Source organism: Pan troglodytes, chromosome 21, assembly GCF_028858775.2.
Source record: "Pan troglodytes isolate AG18354 chromosome 21, NHGRI_mPanTro3-v2.0_pri, whole genome shotgun sequence".
NCBI classification, from domain to species: domain Eukaryota; kingdom Metazoa; phylum Chordata; class Mammalia; order Primates; family Hominidae; genus Pan; species Pan troglodytes.
The window spans coordinates 25182749-25210385 of NC_072419.2; the positions used below are offsets into that span (position 1 = coordinate 25182749).

At 42.8% G+C, this 27637-nt stretch overlaps 1 protein-coding gene and 1 long non-coding RNA gene across 2 annotated transcripts in view; one reads left to right on the forward strand and one right to left on the reverse strand.

The window, feature by feature from the left end:
• DTD1 (D-aminoacyl-tRNA deacylase 1) overlaps nucleotides 1-27637 on the forward strand; it is a 177038-nt gene that overhangs the window by 78716 nt on the left and 70685 nt on the right. The window lies entirely within an intron of this gene.
• On the reverse strand, nucleotides 1972-27368 carry LOC104003531 (uncharacterized). The gene is made up of 4 exons (XR_001712139.4): nucleotides 27109-27368; nucleotides 20042-20090; nucleotides 6717-6881; nucleotides 1972-3428 (listed from the first exon to the last, which is right to left on the reverse strand). It is a non-coding gene; the product is annotated as an uncharacterized LOC104003531 (long non-coding RNA).

Here is a 27637-nt window from a genome sequence, read left to right on the forward strand (position 1 = left end):
AAGCTAAGTCATCATTGTTACAAGACAAAGAAAATTTAAAAAAAAATCAACCTGTTTAGAGATAGCTTATGAACCAATTAAGTCCTTTGCAACCTCAGTACCTTTGTAAAGCAGTTAGCTGACTTCAGACTTGGGCATGATGCTTGTTTCACATGCCATAGCTAAATAAATCTAGTGAGTTTGAATAGCTGTTTTCAGTTTTTTTTTTTGAACTTAGGTATTCACCAAAAAGCTTATCAATACTAATTTTCAAGAAAAAAAGATTTGTTTCCCTGGTTGGGTCAAACTATATTTCCCAAATTGGTATTTTATAGCAGTTTCCAAAATGATATCCTAACTCAGTATTTTGAAGAATTTTAGCTTCAGAAAAATTCTCTAAGAATGAAAGGATTATTTTATGGGTCTTACATTCTTTTATACTATTCAAGTTATCTTCTCTCCCCTTTTCAGAGTTTGGATAGATAGGGGAACTCCATTGGTTAAACCTAAAGCAGATACCTAACAAGTCAACATCCTCATTGTAAGTGGTCCTGCTGAATTCAGTAGGGTCTAGCAAACTTCCTTTAGTTAATTAATACGTTAGCTGATTTGGGGCTGTACCATTATGGTTGTTTGTTATGATAAGCCAGACAGGTGCTGTTCAGTTCATAATTTGGCTTCCTAGATGTAGAAGTCTCTGGCTTCTGAGCCAAAAAGCGAGCGGGCCCTGTCGTCCAGCTGGGTTCTGCTTCATTCTATGCATGGCGATACTGAGCACGGTGGTGGCTGGGTACATAACAAGCGCTCAGTAACTGTTTATCGAATTAGTGAATTGCAGAAAGAGTTAAGTGACCAGATGTCATTCGTACTTATGGAGTAGCTTATTGATGGAGTGCCATCTGGTTTCCACAGTCTTGTTATTATCTGTAACTGTTAATTGATAGCCTAGCTGTTTAATCTGTCCAGTATGTTCAAGTCCCAAGTTGAAATTTTGAGGTTTTCTTGGATGTTAGTGTAACTTTTTGTTTTCATTTGATGTTTTAAACCATTTGAGGTTAATTAATGTTTTTTCCTCATATTTTGTACCCACCTAAACACCTTACAGTTAATAAAATGTTTAACCTTTTCTGGTATGAAAAATTCTACAAGTCAAAACACATGGTAGAATGTATCTATGAATCATATTTTCTTTTGTGACTGCTACTCCTTTTTACAAGTTATTGGGAGAGGGAATGGGAGGGACTTAATTCTTCCCAGATTCCTGCTCTTATATAATGTAAAGGGAAAGGCCTAGAGTGATGAAAACTTTTCTTGTCAAGTTTATGATTCTTGACCTTTTTAGAATGGTGTCTGTCTCAGTTGATTAGAAAAATAAAAGTACAGTTTCTTTGAAATACTGTAACTCATTATCTTCAAAAGCACTTCTACTCTTTAAAGCCTGTTTATGTCTAAAATGACGTTAAAAAAATACCCTTACAGGAGAGGGAAAATGGTATTTCTAGTTTGGGCTCCGGGGAACAAACACAGAGGTCTTTTTACCAGTCCTCAGAGAGGTAGTTGTGTGGCTGTGTGGGCCTAGAGTGTGTTTCAGCCGAGAGTCCCACAAAACCACCCTGGCAACGTTGATCTGATTAGTTTTCTCTATAAATTGTGTGGTGGCCCACTACATAAAAATGATTGTATCCATTTTAGAGAAAAATGTTTCTCTAAAAAAATGAAATAAAACCCTATGTTAGGTTTTTTTTTTTATTTAGAACTAACAATTTAAAAACTTTATCGTATTTTTCTATTTTGTTACAAACCATTTCAGAATCACCTTTTCTTAAATGACCAAACCAAATTTCTCAGGATTACCTTTTTTCCTGTAATTACTTGCTAAATTTCTGTATTTCCCTGTAGATTTATATATCCTACTTTGGTGATTTTTTTTTCCAATTTACTAACTTGATTTGATATTAATATACAGAGAAACTGTTGCAAGTGAAACATTCTGAGCAATAATAATTTTATTGACTTGGAAGCCTGGCTGTCTTGATTTCCAGTGTTTGCCTGCAGTGTTTAAAGTAACTGACAACCCTGAGATTATTACCAAACGTTTATGATTTTTTAAAAAGCAGGAGAAGAGGTAGAGAGGGGAGTGGAAAAAATGCTGTTTAAATTAGAAACTGCTTGTAGCAGTTCCATAGGGAGGCAGTTAACCCAAGTCACTTAAAATATGGTCACGATATTGAGAGTTAAATAATTTTACTTGGAGATGACTTCAAGAACAAATATCAAAAGGTCCAAATGAACTTAAAGGTACATCAAAGGGATTGCAGGGCAGCATGCATAGTTTCAAGAGTTACTTTGTGGAGGGTCGTTTCTTCTGTGGGTTTACCCCCAATTTGGGGCCACATGTGACCTCGTGACTCCAGATTGATTCCTAGTGCCTCTGTGGACAAGGCCAGATGCTATCTCCTCTGGGGGAGCTGATGCCCCTCCTCTGCTGCCCCAGTTAGTGCTCACCAAGCAGTTTTGGAAGTCAGCTGGCCTCCCGTCTGTCACAGGGGAGCCCTAGACCATGGTGATGGAAATCTGCCCCTGCCTCTGCCCCTGGGACCACCCTGGGCAGAATAGTGTGGGTGCCTGTGCAGAGACCTTTCAGCCTTTGCCTGCAGTTGTGCTGGTGGAGACCCCAGTCCCAGCTCCTGGGAAGTGAATTCTGTGTGTGTCACATTGGTCTTTAAGTCAGGCCGTCTCTGTTAGTTATTTAGTGCAGCATAGCAGGTTACTCCCAAACTCAGCAGCTCAACACAACAATAAACATTTTTTACACAGTTTCTGTGGGTCAGGAATTTGGACCATTGAGCCCAGGTGTTTCTGGCCAGGGGTGTCTCATGAGATTCCAGCCAAGCTGTCGGTTGGGGCCTCAGTCCACTGTAATTTGGACAGGCAGGAGCGCCTACTTCCAAAGTGGCCCAATACAGAGGCTGGGAAGCTAATGCTGGCTGTGGGCAGGAGGCCTCAGTGTTTTGCCACATGGGCTTTTCCACAGGGCTGCTTGAATGTCCTCACAACATGTGGACTGGTTTCCCCCAGAGCCCTAGCCTTGGAAGTCCCATACTGTCATTTCTGCAGCATCCTGTTGGTTATGTAGGTCAGACCTACCTGACTACATGGGTCATGAATACCAGGAGGCAAGAATCACTGGGGACCATTTTGAAGTCTGGCTGACACACAGTGGCAAACATACCTTCCGGTTGCTGGATCCATGTTGTTGTCATCCCTTTGTATGGCTGGAGAGGAACAAGATGCTCAGGGAGTTTGGGTGCCATTCTTGAGTTATATTCTAGGGAGCTTTCAGAGGTGGCTGCCTGGGCATAATAGAGGAAAGCTGTATCCTTGCCAAATGTCTTGGGGAAGCATTTTCTTCAAACTTTGTACTCTCTAAATCAATGATGATACTTAATCTTGTTTTTAAAAAGAAGAAAATAAGATCACCTTTAATTCTAACCTTCACATTACCAAAATGGTTTTAGTCTTTTTTCTATGTAGTCCTTTTTTCCTATGGCTACATATACCTATGTGTATATTTACACACATATATATGTAAATATACCTATGTGTATATTTACACACATATATATGTAAATATACCTATGTGTATATTTACACATATATATGTAAATATACCTATGTGTATATTTACACATATATATGTAAATATACCTATGTGTATATTTACACATATATATGTAAATATACCTATGTGTATATTTACACATATATATGTAAATATACCTATGTGTATATTTACAAAATGGGATCACAACATACTGATTTATAACCTAAGTTTTTTATTCCTAATATTGTGAATATTGGTATGTTTTTGCATACCTTGAAATAATCTTTTCTGACCTCAATTTTGATGGCAGCCTACTATTCTGCCATAAGACATATCATAGTTTATTTAGCGAAATCACTGTTTTTGGATTTTGGAGTTATGCTCTAGTTTTTCCTCTTAGGAGCAGTGATTTGGTGAACTGTACTGTGTACTGAATCTTGCCATGTAGCCCAGGTTGATGCTTGGTGTAAGTTCCCAGACCTGTAATGCTGGGGTAGAGAATGCAGACATGTCCAAGGTTTCGAAACTGCTCATCAAGAGCTCCTCTGTGATGTTTGTATGTTGTACCCTTAACTGGCAGAGTTTGCGGGTGCCCCTTCCCCACCTTGGAGTCAGCACATCATTGTGAATGTTTGCCAATTTGGTAGAATAAAAAAAATGAGGTGATAGAGCAACTTTGTTTATGTGGAGTTTGCCTTGTTTTTTAAAAAAAGTCAGCTATTCCTAATTGTCTAAAGAAATTAGGTCGGGGGTGGGTGGGGAGTAGCATGTGCAGATTGAATTGCAACTGCCAGGCAACTCAAGTGGAAACCCAAGCAGCCTCCCCTGTGAGAAGCTGTTTTCTCCACCCCGTGGTGTAGCCAATAAATTGGAAAATTGACGGTTGTATGTTTGAACCTTCATTTCTCTCTACCCACCCAAAATCTCAAGGTTCTGCTGAGCAGCAAAACAGACAAGAGTAGAGTGCACACACAACTGATTTATCTTCAGAGCCTTGAAGACCAGAGATGTCCTGCCTGTCTTCACCGACGGCTGCTGCTTGTAGGATCACATTTTGGTCCTATCTGTTCTCAGCTCTGCAGCTGGTTAACTTACGGCTTAGTGACAAGCAGACTTTTGGATCCCAGTCTGGTGTTTCACACTTGTGCATGCGCTGGAGTAATTCTCGTTCGCCCTTGAGTAATTCCATATCAAGCCCCCCAAAAGGGCAGGAAAGGGAAGGAGAAAGGAACTCACATTTACCAGCTCCTAGCTCCTACTTGCCATGCGTTTCTCTTGTTTTTATTCTTACTGCCTCCCACCCCCTAAAAAGAAAAGAAACAGGTATTTCCTATACATTATTCAGGTGACAAAGTAATTAATCATTTATAAATAACATACAGCTGAATACCTTCTCTTGTGAACTTTATGAGCAAGTAAATATTTTCTTATTTGACGCTTTTGTTTCCTCTGCTTGAATGCAAGAGCTTTACAACCCTTAACAGCCCAAGTGCATTTGAAATGGTTTGAGTTTTCACTGTGTTGTTTCTACAGACCGAAAGAAAACATGCACAAGTTTTTCCATTGAGTAGATAACATGTCACTTTTTTTTTTTTTTAATGGACTGGAGCTGTGACTGTTCAACTTGTTGCTGAAGAATCCATGTTCTCTTGTGCAGCTCTGAGTTATGTAGGGAACATTTCGTTGATGAGATGCTCCTAGTTTATGTTGCTGAATTTTTTTCTCCCTCCCAGAGCTGTTTTCTCTTATTTAAGAACACTGGACACAGAGAACTGGGGAGGGGTGATCAAAACTGGCTAACATGCCTCTAATGCCCATCCTGTGCTGAGCAGAACGCTTTGCTCTGATGTTGGACGTGGTGGAAATCTGCTCCCAGGGAATGCTTTTCATAAGCCATGGGAAGCCATGGGTGTTCAACAAACACTGATTAATGCAGATGTTTACTTTCCAGAGTGTCTAGAACCTTCCACCGATACAGTTTTATTAAATTCCCCCCACACCTCAAAGGAGAACTGCTTCAGTTTACTGATGCAGAGGACACAGGACAGAGAGGCCGGGTCAGATAAGAACTAGGTCCCGAATTCCCTCTTATTTTTCTCTCTTTACAAACTTCTATCCAAATACAACTGCAAAGACAAAGTTCGGGACTACCTACACAATCTTAGGCAGTAATTTGAGAAATGGAGTTGCTTCTTTTTAAAAATTAAACCTCAGCTCTCTTTAGTGGATACACAAGTGTGATCTTAAACATGCGTGGTGAGAGGAAAGAGAAGAGCTCACTGCTACAACACTGCACACCTTGATTCTTTGGTTTCTTGCGGCATAAATTAGAAATGCAGGTTTCACTGAGATTTTTGAGACAATAGAATATTGCCCAATTTAGTTGGAACATAAAAGAAAGGCTTAGAAGAGAATTTGAAACCAAGAGGTTCACTAAATGCCAGCAGGGTCAGGTAGGTCAGCAAATAAGAGAAATTAGTGAAACTGCTTGTGTACTGGAGCGACCTGATGTAGATAGCCTCAGGTTGATCAGCACCTTGAGAGCACCTGGGGCCATGGGGCCACCTCGCAGCCCTCTGTCTGCAGGTGCACCAGCTCAGCCCCTTAGGTGAGAGGAAATAGAGCTGATTTTATGAGGCCTCTGGGTGAGGGGTGGACTGTTAACACCTCCACTGGTAATTCAACTTTACTGTCCAGAAATTGTTCTTCATATGAGCTTGCATCTTTCTAGGTTAGCCCACTGCCTACTTTAACCCCACATCTCACTGGACATGTAGTATCTCTTGAGTTCTGATACTTGTCATTTTCTGGAAACTCGTAATATAATATTTTGAAACTCGATTGCAGGTGAGACTGTATTGTAACTGTGATCTATTCTAAAATAAAAGATCTGAAAACATATCAGAAATACACTTTTAGGATTATAAAATGGACATTAGCTAAATGTTCAATGTTGAAATGAAGTTCAGGTGAGCTGTTTACCCTCTGGGAAGGCAACATTTTACCTTTTTGGTTCCACATTTGTTTTCTCTCTCTACTTCCCCTTTCCTCTTCTGCCCCTCGTCACCGCCCTTCCCCTTCCCTTCCTCCTGCATTGCCAGCACTACTTTTTTTTCTCCCCTCCCCTGCTCACCCCACATCTATCACATTCCTTGATAGAGAGTTGATTTTCTTCTCAGTATGTCGTAGGCTTAGAATCAGTAGACCCTGCCGGACACAGGCCTTCTCCTCACTCTTCTGGGCCTTGGCTTTCTAGGAGAGCTCTTTTCTCCACGTTGTCTGGTCATCCATGAGATGGCTTATTAGGAGTGGAAGAAAAAGCTAGTGAGACCCTGGGCTTATGTCAGCAGCTGTTTTTTGACATTTCTATAGTATTCAGAGTTAAACCCAGAGTGAGCCACATCCTTAACCAGGTCCATGAGTGAGCCAGCAACTTATTTCTGGTTTTCTCAAGACCATCCTTTTGAGTTGTGAAAGCGTTTCTTGATTTACATTTTCTTTGATTGCATCTGAAAAGGCCTGTTGGCCTGACAACCGTTGCTATGGGAATAATACTCGTGGTTAGTGCTGTTGGCAGTCACCATTATCAAAAGGATCAGGTGCCTGTTTATTTATTCATGGTGTGGAACAAGGTTCCCTCATAAAGCGCATGAACCTTGTTCTCTCCCACCTTATTATAGTCTGAGGTTTACATGACGTGCATCCAAACTGTAGTAGTGATTTTAATTTGCCACTAGTGTCTTTAATTTTCTAAGGAGTCTGGGAACTTGAGATACATTTTTTGGAGAACAGATGTTAAAAGTGAGATTTCAAATAATTACCCTTTCTGGTATGATTTATATGTAACACTGATCTGCCTGATTGTCAGGGGGAAGAATAAACTGCTGTTGAGAACTGACCTAATCAAACTGGCCATATTCAACTCCTAGATTCTTTTTGGTAGGTAATTATCACTGCTAGATGTTTGAGGTGGGTGAGGGCTGGTTATTCCCCTCACTGCCAGATGTGATGGAAATAAGTAACCAAATTCTGTTCTACAAGATTTATTAAAGAGACATTAATTAATAAGTAAGCCCTAAATATTTCCTGCAACCTGTTCTGTTAGCTTGCTGAAGCCTCCTTGCTCAGGGCAGATGCCACATCTTCTAGATATAGGAGCAGGAGCTGTTATCTGTTACTTATTGATACACAGTCAAAACAAAAGTCTCTCTATGGTGGTTCCTGGGGATGCAGTAACAGCTGGAAGACTTTTATGGTTCATAAAATTGGGTCTCCATTAGGCCCTCAGAAGTCTCTGATCCAGGATCAGTATATGTATCATTGCTCAGGAATTAAACTTTGGACACCTTCCTTAGGTGTTGTAGAGACTATAGACCTAGGTAGATTTATATACCTTGTTTATGCTGGGGAGGGGAGTGTGCTTCAAATATCATAGCCAATCTACATTTCACATATACCATTAATTTCACTGGTGAGAACTCATTTCTAACACCCATTTTGCAGATTATCAAATCACTAATTTTATTCACGGTCTCATTGTGTCACCTAGGCTGTAGTGCAGTGGCACAATCATGGGTCACTACATCCTCGACCTCTCAGGCTCAAGTAATCCTCCCCACTCAGCCTCCTGAGTAACTGGGACTAAGGGTGTGTGCCACCATGACTGGCTAACTTTTTTTTTTTTTTTAATTTTGTAGAGACACTCTTTATCACAGTGATTTTTGTTGTTGTTGTCTACTTTTTTTTTTGTCTCACTATGTTGCCTGGACTGGTCTTGAACTCCTGGGGTCAAGTGATCCTTGCATCTGGGCCTCCCAATGTGTTGGGATTACAGGTGTGAGCCACTGTGCCTGGATTGAACACCTACTCTGACCTTCATTTTGTCATAGTATAGCTCCATGCCATGGTCTGGGTAACTGAAGCATCTGGTATCGCTGCCTCTGGAGTGTGGCTCCTGATTCCAATGTGGGGTGCTCACTCCTGTGGTGTGCAGGCCAAGGCCTCCGTGTCTCTACTGTAGGGAGATAGCAAAGCAACCACACAGCTATTTTCTTACTGTGGTCTGAGACAAGATGACCTTGAACAGGCCTCACTTCAGGAGGTTAAAAGTACAAAATAAAGCCAGCTCAGAGTGGATGACGGGTTAAACTTTGGTGGTGTCATCTTAAAATGGTTCCCTGAATGAGTGAGTTTATCTGTATCACAAGGACAATTTTATGAACCATAAAAGTCTTCCAGCTGTTACTGCGTCCCCAGGAACCACCATAGAGAGACTTTTGTTTTGACTGTGTATCAATAAGTAATTTGGTTCAGAATAGTTTTTCGCCAGTCCTTTTCTATAAGTCAACAAATAACCACTTGCAAGAAATAAGTTTTCTCTGCTCTTTATCCCAGTGATTTGTTGTTGTTGTGTGTTTCTACGCCGGGTGAGTGGTTTGGAGCTTTTTATCTGAGTTAGCCAGGGTTAGGTGGTCCTGAGTACTGAGCCACACACCCTCATGCAGGAGACTCCTGACTGGGGATGGGAAGCTGTCATCTCAGGGTTCAGATGCCAGCTGGGCACGCTGAGCTGTCTGTCCATTTGGGACACTTTATAAGCAACTGGATTCATTTACAATCTGGTTTGCAGGCAAGGCGTGCAATTATTTTAAGCATTATAATGTGAAAATCAGATGAAGCCCCACAGACACTTTTTATGGCAAGATGTCATCCGCTTGAGCCATCATTAATTTGTCTGGATTGCACATATCATTCAGGTTTATCCCATTGGAAATTCTATGGGATCCACCAAGTGTTTTTTGGAGGAAGGTGTTTTACTGGGAAGTTTTTCAATATGAAAATGAAACATCATTGTCTAGAGAAGAACAAGGACAGGAATTAGAATGGGCTTTTTGTCAGAAAGCATGTAAGCAGGAAGAGAGTAGAAGAAAATGTTTCCAGTGTTGAGAGAAAAAGGCTGCCAATTTAGAACTCTAAATCCAGGGAAGTTATCCTTTAGAAATGAAACAAAAACACACTTCCTCAGACAAACCAAAACTGAGGGGATTCATAGCTGGTAGACCTGTCCTGCAAGAAATGTTAAAAGAAGTTCTTCTGGTAGAAGGAAAATAGTATATTAATAGGTTAGAAATTTGGATCTACATATAGAACAGAAGAGCGTCAGGGAAAGATAAATGAAAGTAAAATAAATTCTTTTATTTTTCTTATTCTTACTTGACTCAAAAGTTAACGATTTAAACCAATCATAGTGATGATGTCCTGGCGATTGTGGCATATGGATAAGGGAGATGAGTGGCAGCAGTGCCACTAGCCATGGGAGGGAGGAACTGGGAGTGCTGTTCTATGGTACCTGCCCACAGGCGTTAACAGTACAGTGTTATTTGAAGGTGGGCTTAGATGAGTTACAAGTGTGTATTGTAAGCTCTGGGCAATCACTGTGGATTTTAAAAAGAAGTATAATTGATCTACTGAGAGGGGGAACCCGTATTTGTGAAGGTGTATAACCAGCCCCTCATATGCTCATCTCCTCCCATTTTAGGCAACAGACATTTCAATTACCTCTTTCAATTCTCCATCAGGCCACTACTCTGAGGGTGATATATACATGATGTGTGACCACGTGATGAGAGATTTCTTCGCCCATTGTTGGACATTGTGCTGTAAACTGTGTTCCTTGCTTTGAAGAAATGAAACATGCTCTCCCAGATGGGCACAGTATCTATTGTTTTAATCCACTAATAGTGTCTTGAGCATTACCATATCCCACCCAGTATGCAAAACCCAGTCCAGAGTAAATGTATGTTCCTGTTAGGACCCATGTGTGGCCTCCTGAGTGTAGAAGCAGTGGTCCCATGTTGTCTGTTGTCCTTGGCAGCTGTGTGTGGAACCTTCCTCCCTTAGCTGTCTGTAGTCTCTTTCTTGCTGGTAGACAGGACAATCCTTGACATTTTGTGCCTTAGAGCATGCAAGAGGAAAATGTTGACAGTCAACTCATCTCTACCTTGCCATAGCTCCCCTGTCTGTTTATTTTTTGGACACAGATGGCTGGCCCAAGCGAGCACACCCAATATTCACTAGTTGGTTTCAGTTACCTTCTGTCCTGGAAGAAGGTTCTTATGGGCATCAACATGTCTGTTTAGCTCCTTAAATTACCATAGTGGTTTTCATAGGTTCATGCCCCATGTGGGTATACCCTCAATAGCCCTGTGTTCTGTCTGACCATGTGGCAAGCCATGGCTACTGCCCATGAATATGTATATGCTCAAACTTCAGGACTCATATTGTTGCCTATTTTTTTTTCATTATGAGGAAAACAGTTTACAGATTAGGACACTGAGCTGATTTACTCTTAACCTTCTTTAATCAGAGTTTTCCCATTAGTCGGTTGTGGTGTAATGGACTTCCAAACAGAATGCTGCCCATCTATCTTGGAGTGCCATTTGTAAACCAGGCAGCTTTTTGTTGGTCAGTTGTGAGTTGGTCATAGGGCACTATGCATGTGACAGTAGGGTCTGGCAGCTTTTCAGGTGGTTCCAAAGTTGGCCCTAGGTGAAAATAGACTACCTGTTCATGGATACAGTGAGTAGCTCCTTGAGTTCCTCTGTTAGCATATTTCTGCGTGACCATTTCCATTTTATTATGTGACTCTTCTGGGAACTGCCTTTCTTATTAGAGTGTTTCTCTGTCAATATTGTCTAAGACATTATGGGTATTTCAGATTTCAAGATTATTTTATGTCTTTCAGTCATTGGGGCAATTTTCCTTAGTACCCAACAGCAAGCCAATAGTCATTTCTCAAGTGGCATATACCATACCACTATGTTTAGAAATGTTCAGGTCTAAGATTCCAGTGCTTGCTGCTGGCTGGTAGTCATGAGCTGTGCCCTAAGCTTCAGTCTGTGTAAGTGCAGGTTGAAGACACTTCCAAAGTCATATCTGAGTGTGGATCATAGGGCCCAACAGGCTTTGACTGAGCCACTGCTTTTTGCAATTCAAAGATAGCCTGATGCAGTTTATGCTCCCATTCAACTGTGACCTTCTTTGGGGGTAGTTTTATGGTTAGGAACTAGCAGTATTCCCAGAGGTGGGATACGCATGCTCCAGAATTTGAGCAAGCTGACTGGGCGCCGTGCTTCTTGCTTGATTCCAAGGACAGGCAATGGCAGCAGGTTCCTGCTCCCTTTCTGCCTGCAGCCTTTCCAGCCTATTTCCTCAAAGCCCTGACCTCTTGTAACTATGGTTTTTTTCCCCCCTCTACTTAGATAGGTATCCTGGAGGGGATAAGAGTAGGAGCAATTCCCTTTTCAAAGCTCAGATGAGGCTCTGCAAAGCCTGGAGAGTAGGCCTTTCCCTGGAAAGTGGGCCTTTGTTATGGAGATGTGGCTATGTGTATTTCTCAAGGGTTGCTCTTCTCTCCTACTGGAGCCACATGAGGGTCTTCTCAGCAATTCACTGTGAGAATCTGGTCCAGTTCCTGTCTGGAAAGATCCACCAAAGTATGTGGATCTCCCCACTCCTGCCTCCCCACCCCACCCCTGCATGATGGGCTCCCAGGAGTTTCTCACTTTCACACTAGTTCATGCTCACCTCCAGCAGTTCACCAAATGACTTTTTTTTTTTTCTTGAGATGGAGTCTCACCCTGTCACCCACACTGGATTGCAGTGGGGTGATCTCAGTTCACTGCAACCTCAGCCTCCTGGGTTCAAGCGATTCTCATGCCTCAGCCTCTTGAGTAGCTGGGATTATAGGTGTATGCCATCATGCCCAGCTAATTTTTATATTTTTAGAAGAGATGGGGTTTCATCGTGTTGGCTAGGCTGGTCTTGAACTCCTGACCTCAAGTTATCCACCAGCGCAGGCCTCCCAAAGTGCTGGGATTACAGGTGTGAGCCCCCACACCCAGCCCCAAATTACCATTTAGATGTTCTTTTCAGTTTATGGCTCCAGAAGCTTCTGCCACAGCTAAGCAGATCTCAACTGCCACTCTGGATTTGCTTGTCTCTCCAGATTTCAAGGTGGTGATTTGTCCTATGATCTTAGTTTATTGATGGGTTCAAGAAAAGTCTTTAATTTTCAGTTTGTCCAGCCTTTTCTTGTTATAAGAATGACAGTGACAACTCCCAAAATCTCTACATGTTGGAGCTAAAGTCGGAAGTTTCTCAAATCCTGTTGTAAGTGACTGTGCCTGAGGGCTCAGCCCCACTAAGGCACAGTTTTGTTTTTTTGCTTTTTTTTTTTTTTAATTAGAGATAAGGTTTCACTGTTACCCAAGCTGGAGTGCAATGATCATAGTTCACTGTAAACTCAAACTGGGCTGAAGCAGTCCTCCCACCTCAGCTTCCTGAGTAGCTGGGCCTATAGGTGCATACCACCATGCCCTGGCATATTTAAAAAATTTCTTTTGAAGAGACGGGGTCTCACTGTATTGCCCAGGCCAGTCCCAAACTGCTAGCCTCAAGCCATCCTCCCAATTACTGAGTTTACAAATGTGAGCCATTGCACCCAGCCACAAACAGTTTTGATAAGAGGCTTCTGGAAGGAAAGAGGAAGGCTAGAAGGCTCCAGAGATCAGCTCACAAGACACAGCCAACCCTTTAGAGTATGTTGAAGGAAATATGTGGCAAGGGATAAAGGTGCTGGAAGGAGAGAGAATCCACCCCAGGCATGTATAAAGCCAGACCTGTTTTCCTCCTTATACATAGCTGCCAGTTGGCTGCACATGACGGGTGTATGTGAGAGTGCTTTCTGCCGTGGACCTGTGGCCATGGGTGGCTGTGTGAATGTGCAGGGGGGCAGAAGCGCCAGGAAGGGAGAAGGTATGGCAGACATCCTTGGGGAGGCAGGAGTGACTGAGCCCTGCGCCTCGCTTCAGCTTCAGTGGCTCCATGGCAGACATGTGGGTGACTGAGTGCATTTGGGTTTTGTTGTTGCTGCATACTCAACTTTGGCTTAGTACAGATTCCCAGGGCTAAAAACCAAATCAGCACATTTCATACTCTGTGGTTTGTTTTAGCTCTCTTTTCTCAAAGCTAAATACCTAAGTAGGAACTTGTGCTTTGATGTGACATCCCAAATGTACCTTCTTTGATGCAGCCCAGAGTGTGTTGTAGTCACACTGAACAATGGGAATAGGAGAAGGGAGAAAGCCAGGCAGATAAGTTCCCCTCTTCCTTCTTCCCTTCAGTGTACACCAAGTCATGGTTTTTCTTTTTGCTTGCCCAGAGAAAGTCCTGTGTGCTGCGCCAACTTCAGTGTCATTTGTAGGCCCATCGTAAAGTGGGAGCCTGTAGGGCCTTTGCATCATGTCCCAGTCCTTCTTACTTCCCTTCCCAGTGGCCTCACTTTTGTCGCCCTGGTTCTGCACCTGCTAAAGAAAGTGTCAGCCTCAGGTTCTGTTTCCTGGAGGATCCAGACTGAGACATACATTTACAGAAATCAATGACATATGTATTTCTCCTACGTTGAGATATAGAATATCCACCATAGTTTGTGTCCTCTTTTTATTTAAACAGATTTTATAAACATTTTCCCCATTTGAAATATTCTTCTCTAGCATGATTATAAATGGCTGCAGAGTTTTCCATAATGTGAATGTATCAGCTTTTAAAAACCAATCTCCTATTGTTGGATATTTAGGCAGTGTGTGCCCTTGCACATCTATTTTTGCATATATACCTTTGGTAATTTCTGCAGGATAAATTCCTAGAAGTGGAATTCCAGTTATATTGTTTTATATATATTTATATATGGCCAGTTAGCCTTCCAAAAAGTTTATAATTTACCTTCCCAGCAGCAAAGTATAAGAGTACTTGTTTTCTTGGATTCTTCCCAATATTGTATATGCTTTAAAAATCCATGTCAATTTAGTAGGTGACAAGTGATCCAGCTGGAATTTACATGTCATTTCTTATATGTGAGGTTGAACCTTTTAAACATATATTTATTAGCTGTATGTGTGTGTGTGTGTGTGGTGTGTGTGTGTGCATGTGCATTTGTGAATTGCCTGTTCCTGTCCTTTGCTGGTTTTTATCTTTTTAATGGAGGTGTTCTTTTTCTTATTGATGTGTGTGTTCTCTGTTGTCCACCGTGTTCTTCCTTGTAGCAGACCATGGCTATGGCCCTACTCAAAGACCAGATTAGAGCAGAAAGTCTTGGGGAAGAGATTTTATGAGAAGTTGCACCACCACAATGCAGACTCACTCAGGCCTTCCACAAATATTTATTTAGCACTGACTTTGTGCCAGGCACTGTCTAGACACTTGGGATTTAGCAGTGAACATAAAAAGATACATACAGAGCTTAGATTCTGGTCTGTTGGAGGTTGTATGGAGCTATGGGAAATGGTGCAAAAGCAGACAGGTGTGCCAGGTGGTGATGAAGGTGATGGAGAAAATTCAGGCAGAGGAGAAGGATGGGGCTTCCTAGTGGGCTGCATTTTTAGGGAACCATTTGAGTCAAGACCTATGCCAGGGGGCAATCATGCAGAGGTCTAAGGAAGGACATTCTAGGTAGAGGGAACTTCCAGGTTGGGTCCCAGAGAGGGCCAGTGCTGGGTGAGTTTGAGGAACTATGACAGCACACAGGGTGTGAGGGTGGCAGTGTTGGTGGAGGGAGGTGAGGGGGTGTCAGGACCAGGGACACAGGGCCTCAAATCTGAGCAGCTTTACAAATAGCAAGTTAAGAGGGATTAGAACTTGTACAGGAGTGTAGTTTGCTGAAGTGCCTTCTGATAAAGGAGAAATCTCTTCCACAGTGGTAGCCCAGGTTAGACTTAGTGAACTGTAGGAAGTAAAAGGAGGTATTTATAGTGTATTATGTTTGTAAAACATAAATACAGGGTTTTCTTTTTTTTTCTTTTTCTCTTTTTTTATTGAGATAAGGTTTCTGTCACCCAGGCTGGAGTACAATGGCATAAGCATGGCTCACTGCAGCCTTAATCTCCTGTGCTCAAGTAATCCTCCTACCTCGGCCTCTGGAGTAGCTGGGACTATAGGCATGCCCAACTAATTTTTTATTTTTTGGAGAGACGGGGTCTCACTATGTTGCCAAGGCTGGTCTTGAACTCCTGAGCTCAAATGATTCTCTCACCTTAGCCTCCCAAAAGTGTTGGGATTACAGGCACAAGCCACTGTGCCTAGCCAAAATAGGATTTTGAAGGATGGGGTGCACAGTCTTTGGACAGTAACAGTAACAAAGAAGACAGTTTTGTAGAATTGGAGAAAATGTGTTTGCAGAAGGCTGTTTGGACTTGTGCCTTCTTAATCTTTAAGCAAGGTATCATCACATCCCACTTCAGAGGTGGTTGTTAGTTGATTCTCCCTTCACCATTCATCAAAAGAACAGTCTGATGCCAGGGGCTGGTTTCAAAGAGTAAAACGGAATATCTCTTTATTTCTTTTAATTAATAAAACCCATGCATGGTCCATCTATATTTGAAGCTAAAGTTATGTCAGTATAAGAACATAGTTCCTTGGTTCTCAGAAGATGTTTATTCATTCACTAATCAATTTTTTCACCTATCAAATATTATCATTTACCTACTATGCCACGCACTAGGCATTTGGGATACCATGATGAACAAAACTGACACAGACCCTCTCTTCACTGAGTCTTCGGACTTGGGATCAGGCAGACATTTTTGAAATAATTCTACAAATAAGTATTAATTATAACCTGTGATAAGTGCCATGAAATGTAAGTACAAAGTGTCAGAGGAGTGTGAACCTAGATTCATGCAGGGTACAGGAACTCTTCCCTGAGGAAGAGAAGCTGAGCTAAGGAAAAGGGTGTAATGAGGTGAAGTGGGATGGGAAGAGCACTCCAGGGAGAAGGAGCAGCACATGCAACAGTCCCGAGACAGGGTGACCCTGCGGTTTTCCTACATAATGTCAGGGGACTACAGCGTAACACTTTGAGGGCATAAACTATTACCTTTTGGATATCTGGAAGGTCCCTTGCCGGGAACGACCCATCTTGCTATACTAGATTGCCAAGTGTTATTTTTGTTGTCTGCTCTCATTTTATCTTCTAGTGTTTGGTTTTTTAGCTATGAAGCATTCACAGAAATGATCAGAGCCAAGATCTCCTTCCAGGAATGTGGTGTTTAATTGGGTAACCCGTGTACCTGGGAGAAAATGCCCGCAGAATATTGAGTAGGAAGCAGGAAGTCCTTGCCCTGATCCTCATTCCCTGGGGTGGCCTGTGGGGGGTGGGGAGGTGTGTGTTAGCAGGTGGAGCTAGCAGCGGCGAGGAAGGCATGACCCAATGAGAAATAAAAAATTCAGAACCCTCTGAAAGCATTGCAGAATATGATGGGAATTGAAATTAGAAACATTGTGTGCATTTCTAATACTCATGCTAGGAAAAAGACTATAGCTGTGTTAATGTTTAATGAGTGGACCGTAATAGAGAGCTGAACAGCTCTCCACGGCCCCGTTTTTCCATTCGTTTCCGGAATAAAGAAGCTGGATCTATTTTAGGCTTGTATTTGGGAAGTGGACTTTACCAGAATGGGAGTCTGAGGCCAGAGTTGCCTTTTCCCTCCCATGTGAACAGATACAGTTGAGAGGTGAAGAATGGTGTGCTTTGCCCTCCACTGCCCGCCCCCTTTGTATGTGTGTTACGTGAAATTTTAAGGGGGTATATGGAGTTTGGTGATTTAAAATTCTTTACCAGTTTTCTCTCTAGATTTTCATAGAATCACCTATAGACTTTCTTTAGGGTACCTCTGTTAGGGACAGAAAAAGGGAATGAAATATACACCGGTTTCTTGTTGTTTTCATTTTTAGCATTCATTTGAGCAGGGATGCAACTGAGGCTTTAGTTTGCCCTTGGATTAGTTATCCTCTGTCTCAGTAGGCAGGTTTATTTGGACAGTGGCATATGGAGAGGGTCAATGGGGGCAGGAAGGATGTTGGTATTTTATCACTAACATTGTTTAAAATTACAGTGCATGTGGACAATAAAAACCATAATGACTTTATTATTTGTTTTAAAACTATCTAGACCAGCACTGTCCAATAGAATTTTTTGCAGTGTTGCAAATATTTTACATCTCACTGTCCGGTACATTGGACACTAGCCACTTGTGACTAATGAGCACTCTAAATGCAGTTAGACTGTGGAACTTAAATTTTAATTAAAATTTTTTTCATAAGTTTAAATTTAAGCCGGGTATGGTGGCCCATGCCTGTAGTCAGTCCTAACTACTTGGGAGGCTGGGGCAGGAGGATCACTTGAGCCTGGGAGTTCAAGGCTACAGTGAGCTCAGATTGTGCCACTGTACTCCAACCTGGCTGACGGAGCAAGACATTGTCGCTCAAAAAATAAAAAATAAAAAAAATAGCGGCTGGGTATGGCGGCTCATGCCTTAATCCCAGCACACTTTGGGAGGCTGAGGCAGGAGGATTACTTGAGGCCAGAGTTAAAGACCAGCCTGGGGCAACTTAGCGAGACCTTGTCTCTATGAAAAACAAAAATAAGCCAGGCGTGGTGGTGTGTGTCTGTACTCCCAGCTACTTAGGAGGCTGAGGTGGGAGGATCACTTGAGCCCAAGAGTTCAAGACTGCAATGAGCTGTGATCACACCACTGCATTTCAGCCTGGGTGACAGAGCAAGACCCTGTCTCTAAAAAAAAAAAAAAAAATTAAAAAATAATTTTACCCATGTAAAAAATTGAATTATTTGTTTTTGTCTTGTTGATTTTTTAAAAATTTCTTGTAGATTTTGGATTTTAGACCTTTGTCAGATGCATAGTTTGCAAATATTTTCTCCCATTCTATAGGTTATCTGTTTACTCTATGGATAATTTCTTTCACTGTGCAGAAGCTCTTTAGTTTAATTAGGTTCCACTTGTTAATTTTTGTTTTTGCTGCAATTGCATTTGGGGACCTAGCCAAATTCTCTAGCAAAGCTTATGCCAAGAGGGTATTTCCTAGGTTTTTCTTTCAGTATTTTTATAGTTCGAGGTCTTACATTTAAATCTTAATCCATCTTGAGTTAATTTTTGCATATGGTGAAAGGTAGGGGTCCAGTTTCATTCTTCTACATATAGCGAGTCAGTTATCCCAGCATCCTTTATTAAACAGGGAGTGCTTTCCCCATTGCTTATTTTTGTCACCTTTGTTGAAGATCAGATGGTTGTAGGTGTGCAGCCTTATTTGTGGGTTCTGTATTCTGTTACATTAGTCTGTGTGTCTGCTTTTGTACCAGTATCATGCTGTTTTGGTTACTGTAGCCTTATACTATAGTTTAATGTCAGGTAATGTGATGCCTCTGGCTTTGTTCTTTTTGCTTAGGATTGCTTTGGCTACATGGGCTCTTTTTTGGTTTCCTATAAATTTTAGGATAGTTTTTTCTGTTTTTATGAAAAATGACATTGGTATTTTGATAGAAATGGCATTGAATCTATAAATTGCTTTGGGCAGAATTTTAACATGGGCAAAGGACATGAACAGACACTGCTCAAAAGAAGTCATATGCATGGCCAACAAACGTGGAAAAATGCTTGTTGTCACTAATCATCAGATAAATGCAAATCAAAACCACAATGAGATACCATCTCACACCAGTCTAAATGGCAATTTTTAAAATTAAAAATGAACAGAAGCTGGCAAAGCTGTAGAGAAAAGAAAATGCTTATACCTTGTTTGTGGGAATGTAAATTAGTACAGCCACTGTGGAAAGCAGTTTGGAGATTTCTCAAAGAACTTAGAACTATTAATATCATTCAACCCAGCAATCCCATTACTAAGTATGTACATACCCAAGTGAAAATAGATTGTTCTACCAAAAAGACACATGTACTTATATGTTCATCACAGTGCTATTCATTCTAGCAAAGACATGAAATAATCTAAGTGCCCATCAGCAGTGGACACATAAAGAAAATATGGTACATATACCCCATGGAATGCTCTGTAGCCATAAAAAGAACAAAATCATGTCCTTTGCAGCAACGTGGATGCAGCTGGAGGCCATTATCCTAAGTGAATTAATGCAGGAGTGGAAAACCAAATACTGCTTCTCACTAAGAAGTGGGAGCTAAACACTGAGTACACATGGAAGTAAAGATGGGAACAGCAGACACTGGAGACTACTAGAGCGGGAAAGGAGGGAAGGGGATGTGGGCTGAAAAACTACCTATTGGGTACTATGCTCATGACCTGGGTGATGAGATCATCTGTACCATAAACCTCAGCATCACACAATATACCCAGGTAACAAACCTACACATGTACCCTCTGAATCAAAAATAAAATTAAGAAAAGAAAAATTTAAATAGCCACACATGGCTAGTGGCTACCATATTGGACAGTGCAGGGCTAGACAATGTCCCACCTTGTTGCCTGCATCTGGGGTGCATGCATTACTCCTACTCCCCAGCCTTAGCCCCTACTGCTTGGAGAATCTCACACCTGGTCAGCATAAAGCCAGTTTTCAGGCTGCCACTTACTTACCTTTTGGTGTCTGTGCCATGAAAAGAGGCAGAGACCAAAGAGGTTGTGCCTATGTAAAAGGAAAAAAAAAATAGCACCTTACTTACAACTTAGGGCACAATAAAGCATGTATCTAAGAACATACTTTTATTGTCTACTGATTACCAATGATGTGAGAGCCACACCCCAAACTGTGTTCTCCTCCATAGTTTATTCTTCACTTTAGTGTACACATTGGCCAATGCAAGGACTTAATGATCTCCATCTTTCATGTGTAATTAAATATTAACATGATACCTAAGACAAGGAGTTTGATGTTTGCTGATTTGATGCCTTGTTTGTAAGTGATGGAGGTAATGAAATGGTTTCTAACTTCTTAGAGAAAAGTCTCTGGCACGTAGCATCTCCATTCATATTTGCCACAAGCTCTCTGTATCTCTGCTTCCTTTGGCTATTTGCCAGGGGGAATGCCTTTTATCTGCAGGTTTGGGGCAGGCTAGGGGGAGAAGAGGTCATTTTACTCTGCCTTTATGACAAGGTTAACTGGTTTCATCAGGCTAGTACAAGCCACCATGAATGGATCCACTCATTGAGGGAAGAAGACAAATGCCTGCTAGCTATGGCACTGATTCAGTTGTTGCTGAGGTCAGTAGCTCAAAGGGATGCACTAAAGGCAGAGCCATCTGGGCTGGAGTCAGGAGGAGCCCCACTGACTGCCTGGAAGGAGAGCTGAGGCTCTGAACCTTGGCTCCTAGCACTTGGCACCATACGCCTATAAATTATGTTTACTTTTTATGAAATCATCCCTGAAAAATCTTTCTGCCAAACAGGATAGAGCTGCATGTGAATTAATCAGCACTCTTATTAAAATACATCAGTTATCTTTTATTTTGCTATATGCTACTTGTACATCATTTGGACATTTTCTAGAAACAGGACATGGATTTTTTTTTTTTTTTTTTTTTTTTTTGAGACAGAGTCTTGCTCTGTCTCCCAGGCTGGAGTGCAGTGGCACAATCTCAGCTCACTCACTCCACCTCCTGGGTTCAAGCGATTCTCCTGCCTCAGCCTTCCGAGTAGCTGGGATTACAGGCGCGTGTCACCACGCCTGGCTAATTTTTTTGTCTTTTTAGTAGAGATGGGGTTTCACCATGTGGGCAAGGCTGGTCTCCAACTCCTGACCTCCAGTGATCCACCCGCCTCGGCTTCCCAAAGTGCTGGGATTACAGGCGTAAGCCACTGCACCCGGCCAACAAAATTATCCTTTGCTTTTCTTTTTGACCTTGTATTTCTCTTTATTGTGGTGGTTGGTGGTGGATGGGAAGGGAGGGAACATTTGTTTATATGACTCTTTTATGTAAATGAAGAGAAGTTAGTCAGTGAATAACATTGTTTGTTGTTTTCTGCCAGCTTTTCTTGTAATAGAAAAATTGAGGGCCAGGTGCGGTGGCTCATGCCTGTAATCCCAGCACTTTGGGAGGCTGAGGCGGGTAGATCACCTGAGGTCAGGAATTCGAGGCCAACCTGACCAACGTGGCAAAACCCCATCTCTACTAAAACTACAAAAATTAGCTGGGTTTGGTGGCACATGCCTGTAATCCCAGCTACTCGGGAGGTTGAGACATGAGAATCGCTTGAACCCAGGAGGCAGAGGTTGCAGCGAGCTAAGGTTGCGCCATTGCACTGCAGCCTGGGTGACAGAGCGAGACTCCATCTCAAAAAAAAAAAAAAAATTGTCTTCCGCATGGATCACACTTATTTATTAGACATTTATTTGTTTTCTCCCTTTGCTCCTTAACCAAGCACCTTGAAAGCAGCACCCTTATCCCCATTGTGTATCCAGTCTCAGTGAGGTATTCACAGAGTGGGCACATGCAGGGACCACAAGCCCATCAGTAAACGAGCAGGACGTTAGAAATTAGGAGTTAGATCTGTGCTGACCAACATGCTAGCACCAGCCACGTGTAGCCATGAAAATTAAATTAATAAAAAATTTTCCTTAGCTGCACTAGCCACGTTTCAAGTGCTCAGTAGCCTTGTGTGTCTAGTGACTACTGTATTGCACAGCACGGATGCAGGAAGTCTCCATCGCATTGAAGGTTCTACCTGACAGCACCATGGTCGACCTTTCTGGAATGAGCTTGTTTAGTCTGCAGATGTTGCTGAGTATCTTCTCAGACCCTGTTCTGACCACAGGGATGCTGTGAGGAGCAACAAAGGCCAGGCCTGGCACTCACAGAGACACCATCTGGGTGAGGAACAAGGTGTGAGAAGTGAACGAAATTCTTACATCATAAATGTCAGTACCGCAGTGCTCACGGCTCCCTGGGGATACAGGAGTAAGATCCTATTCCCTCTTCTCAGCAGGGAAGAGAGATAATTAAGCATCATATTTTACAAATGGGGAGACAGATTAGTGCAGGTAAATTGAGCCCACCCGTGCCTTGCAGTTGGTCCCTTTGCCTCTCTGAGCTGCATCTTCTTACCCTGGTTAGTGAGGCGTTTAGAACGTGTTCTCCAGAGCATTGGTGAGGGCTCCAAAGAAAATGTGTGAAACCTTCTGCTTAGCACTCACCATTTAATACATTGAGGCTATTATTACGGTAACCTTTCATACTATAAAACTGGTTTGGAAGCTAATAAGCAACCTCAGCTAGAGGCCGCGGGAAGGGGAGGCCTTTACTGGGAAAGGGAACAACTGGGTTAGGGAGCAGCAGCCGGGCCTTCCAAAATGATTGCATTTCCCTGAGGGGGACATGCCTTGGTGAGATTCTTGTAAATGGAACACTTTGCAGACTCCTACTTTTTTTATATACAGGTCACAAATTGCATTTATTTGTAGACATCTAGAAAACAATCAAAAGTGTGTATATCACTGTATATAGATCTTATTAATAATTTTATTTGGACAAGAGAACTTATGCCACAGCAGTCTTACACAGCATGGTTAAAGACTGCAGTACCCCCAAGAGTGGTTTCAGGTATGTACAGTATGTGAAGAAAAAGTGGCACCTCAGAGCCACCATGATCAAATTAAAAACGCCCGACGTATAGTATATGTGCCAATAGATTCCCTTCAGGTCATGACCAGCATGAAAAATATCAGGACACAGATACTCAGCACGTGTTCTGCAAATGTGTCCTGCAGTATCTTGCAGTTAAGAGTTAAAATCAGATCCTGCTTCCATGTTAGCATCAAGCCCTTAGGAGAAATGAAAAAATCCCTTTTCCCTTGTACAAATGTCAGCAACGATTCACACATAGAGCTGGAGTGGGCTGGGTAGCTGGCCACAGAACCCAACCAGTCCTTGCCTGGGAGAAAATGAGATTGATACTGAAGGTCTCTCATTCAGGCGCACATCTGCCTCTGGTTTTAAGAATTTCATTTATTGGTTGGTAAATAAAACCAGGAGAAAGCAATGCAGGTCTCTGGGAATCTCATCCCTTCCATAAGGGAAATGCTCTGCCTGTGCCAGCCCCCTCCCCCTCCGCCTCCCCCTCCCCTCCCCTCCCCGTCCCTTCCTCCCTCCCTCCCTCCCTTCCTTCCTCCCTTCCTTCCTTTTCTTTCCCTCCCTCCTTCCTTTACTTCTTCCCTTCCCTTGCTTTCCTTCCCCTTCCCTTTCCTTCCCTTTCCCTTCCCCTTCTTCCCCTTCCCCTTCTTCCCCTTCCTGTTCCCCTTCTTCCCCTTCCCCTTCTTCCCCTTCCTGTTCCCCTTCTTCCCCTTCCCCTTCTTCCCCTTCCTGTTCCCCTTCTTCCCCTTCCCCTTCTTCCCCTTCCTGTTCCCCTTCTTCCCCTTCCCCTTCTTCCCCTTCCCCTTCTTCCCCTTCCTGTTCCCCTTCTTCCCCTTCCCCTTCTTCCCCTTCCTGTTCCCCTTCTTCCCCTTCCCCTTCTTCCCCTTCCTGTTCCCCTTCTTCCCCTTCCCCTTCTTCCCCTTCCTGTTCCCCTTCTTCCCCTTCCCCTTCTTCCCCTTCCCCTTCTTCCCCTTCCCCTTCTTCCCCTTCCCCTTCTTCCCCTTCCCCTTCTTCCCCTTCCCCTTCTTCCCCTTCCCCTTCTTCCCCTTCCTGTTCCCCTTCTTCCCCTTCCCCTTCTTTCCCTTCCCCTTCTTTCCCTTCCCTTCCCTTCCTTTCCTTTCCCTTCCCTTCCCTTCCTTTCCATTCCCTTCCCTTCCCTTCCCTTCCCTTCCCTTCTCTTCCCCTCCCTTCCCCTCCCCTCCCCTCCCCTCCCCTCCCCTTTCCTTCCCTTCCCTTCTTTCCTTCTCTCTCTCTCTCTCCTTCTGCCCTCCCTCCCTTTTTCTGTTTCTTCCTCCCTTTCCTTTTCCTCTGACAGGGTCTTGTTCTGTTGTCCAGGCTGGAGTGCAATGGTGCAGTCATAGCTCACCTCAGCCTCAACCCCCAAGGCTCAAGTGATCTTCCTGCCTCAGCCTCCCAAGTTGTTGGGACTACAGCCGTGTGCCACTACACAGGCTAATTTACTTTTAATTTTATTTTTGTAGAGATGGGGTTCTCACTATGTTGCCCAAGCTGGCCATGGATTCCTGGGCTCAAGAAATTCACCTGCCTCAGCCCCTCAAAGCGCTGGGATTATAGGCGTGAGCCACTGTGCCTGGCCCACGTTTCATTCAGTCAGGAAGATAGGAGGATTTAAGGCTTTGGTGACAATTATAATAGTCTTGAGAAATTGTTTTCCCTTAAAGTCAAGGTGTTTTGTAGACTCCTATTTGACCATATTTTAATGGATGCTGTTGTCATATCTGCACCCAGGCTGCGTTGTCTTCTGTAAAGAGCACATCTCTGCTCCAGAATCTTCCCTAGAATTTTCCAGGAGCGAGGGGAATGTGGGCCTCATATGTCACCTTCCTGCCCGTGTGTATTCCCCCACCTCTCAGACACTCATGTCTTTGAGCAAGTCAGGCCGCCTGTCTCGGAGTCTCATTGTAGGTGAAAATGGGGACGTGCAGGGCCTTGCCAAGACCAGGAAAGATGACATCTGTAGTTTCCACGTCTTTCTTGGTCTCAGGTGGTTTGGTTACCCCAGCCCTTCAGGTCAGGTGCCCTCCTAGACTGGGGGTCCTGTGGTCATGATGGATGCTCAGATTAGGGAGGAAATTCATGGGCGTGACTGACACACTGAGTCAGCAGAGTCTAGAAAAGGTCACTATGCTCACAGGTGAACTGTAGTTTTTGTTTGTTTGTTTGTTTTTGTTTTTGAGACAAAGTTTTTCTCTTGTTGCCCAGGCTGGAATGCAATGGCACGATCTCGGCTCATTGCAACCTCCGCCTCCCGGGTTCAAGCGATTCTCCTTCCTCAGCCTCCCAAGTATCTGGGATTACAGGCATGCACCACCACACCCAGCTAATCTTGTAGTTTTAGTAGAGATGGGGTTTCTCCATGTTGGTCAGGCTGGTCTTGAACTCCCGACCTCAGGTGATACGCCCACCTCGGCCTCCCAAAGTGCTGGGATTACAGGCGTGAGCCACTGCCCCTGGCCTGAACTGTAGTTTTTACTGCTTCCATTTAAAATCTGAGAAACTGGAGAAAAATCTTGTACTCAAGATTGGGTAAATCTCTTAAAAGTTATTTAAAGCAGCCAGGTGCAGTGGCTCATGCCTGTAATCCCAGGACTTTGGGTGGCAGAGGTGGGCAGATCACAAGGTCAGGAGATCACGACCATCCTGCTAACACGGTGAAACCCCGCCTCTACTAAAAATACAAAAAAATTGTCCAGGCGTGGTGGTGGGTGCCTGTAGTCCCAGCTATTCGGGAGGCTGTGGCAGGAGAATGGCGAGAACCTGGGAGGCGGAGCTTGCAGTGAGTGGAGATCACGCCACTGCACTCCAGTCTGGGCGACAGAGTGAGACTCTGTCTCAAAAAAAAAAAAAAAATTATTTAAAGCAACATTACAAAAACATTGAATACAATAAGAAAACCAATGTGCTTAATACAACTATTTTGATTCCTTATTTCTTCATAGTGTTTTGCAGATATTCACATGTCCTTCTTATTGATGTAATTGTCATGAACTTTTTCACTTAAAGCTTTACCATTTTCAGTGAGGGGGACTAAATTTTATATAGTGGTAGAGTATTCCTTAAACAAAATGCTTGGGATCAGAAGTGTTTTGGATTTTTTCAGATTTTGGAATATTTGCATTATACTTATTGGTTGAGCATCCCTAATAGAAACATTCAAAATCCAAAATTCTCCAGTGAAATTCACTTTGAGTACAACCTTTCAGGATCGTGTCTGTTCTCAAAAAATTTTGGGTTTTGGAAGATTTTGGATTTCAGATTTTTGGAGTGTGGATATTCAACTCACATATTTTTTGTTTGTTTGTTTGTTTTTGAGACAGAGTCTCGCTCTTTCGCCCAGGCCGGAGTGCAGTGGCGCTATCTCGGCTCACTGCAAGCTCCGCCTCTCGGGTTCACGCCATTCTCCTGCCTCAGCCTCTCGAGTAGCTGGGACTACAGGCGCCTGTCACCGCGCCTGGCTAATTTTTTGTATTTTTAGTAGAGACGGGGTTTCACTGCGTTAGCCAGGATGGTCTCAATCTCTCAACTCATATAATTTTTATGTTTGCATGCTATTTATTAAATCAGTCTACCATAACTTTACTCTTGGACATCTAGATTAATTTTTCACAATTATAAGTAGTATGCAAGTGATCATCTTTATTCTGATAATACTTTTCTTCGACTGAAGAGAAATTCCAAGAAATGGGTATGAACACCTTTGTATGAGCAAATCAGTAAAACTTTAGCAAATCACACATTTTTACTATTCTGATAAGCTTTTCTAGGATCTGCTGATGTATATGTTTTTAACAATAATTACATAGTTCAGTTCTGTATTATTAACTTGAAATGATCTTAAATTTTTATCACAGAAAATATTAAACACATGTACACTGGGCAATAGAGTCTGTTGAACCCCCATGTGTCCAGCATCAGTGGACACCCAGGATGGCAGCTCTGATTTTGTCAACCCTTTAACATCCTCTATTACTTTGAAGCAAATCTCAGTGTTATTTCATCTATACATATTCAGTGATTTATTTTTTTAACCTCTACATTTACATCCAAAGTCCTTACCTTGTCTTTCTAGCTGCATAACCCACATGCGTTAAGCATCCCCTGTGGACAGTGGGAAACCATTGACTGTTTCCGAGCAGAGGAAGGATAAAGTGGTGAGAACTGTACTTTGTAGAATGAACTTGTTAGCTGTCTGCAGGATGCTTGATGTGGAAACACCTGGAAGTGAGGAGCTGGTCATCCATGTCCAGTCCTCCAGCTGTGATGCTGCTGCTCAGCTCATTCCCATTCCCTCCTCCCGCTCCCTGCCTGCATCTGTCTCCTTACCCTCTTATGAATAGTTGGTGACTGAGCCCTGCCATGGCTGAAAGTCACAGTCAAATAGAATTCTCAGTTAAAAGTTCCTTAAACAATAGGAACATTTGATTTTCTTTCATGAGTTCCGAGGCCCGAGCCCAGGGACTCCAGGGCTGGTTACTTTGGCAGCTCCCAGGTGCTGGGGTTCTGTTTTCCTCTCTGTCCTTTACCTCATCTCCTCTTGGTTACAAAATGGCTGCCACAGCAGTGCCCTTACACCCTCCACGTCTGT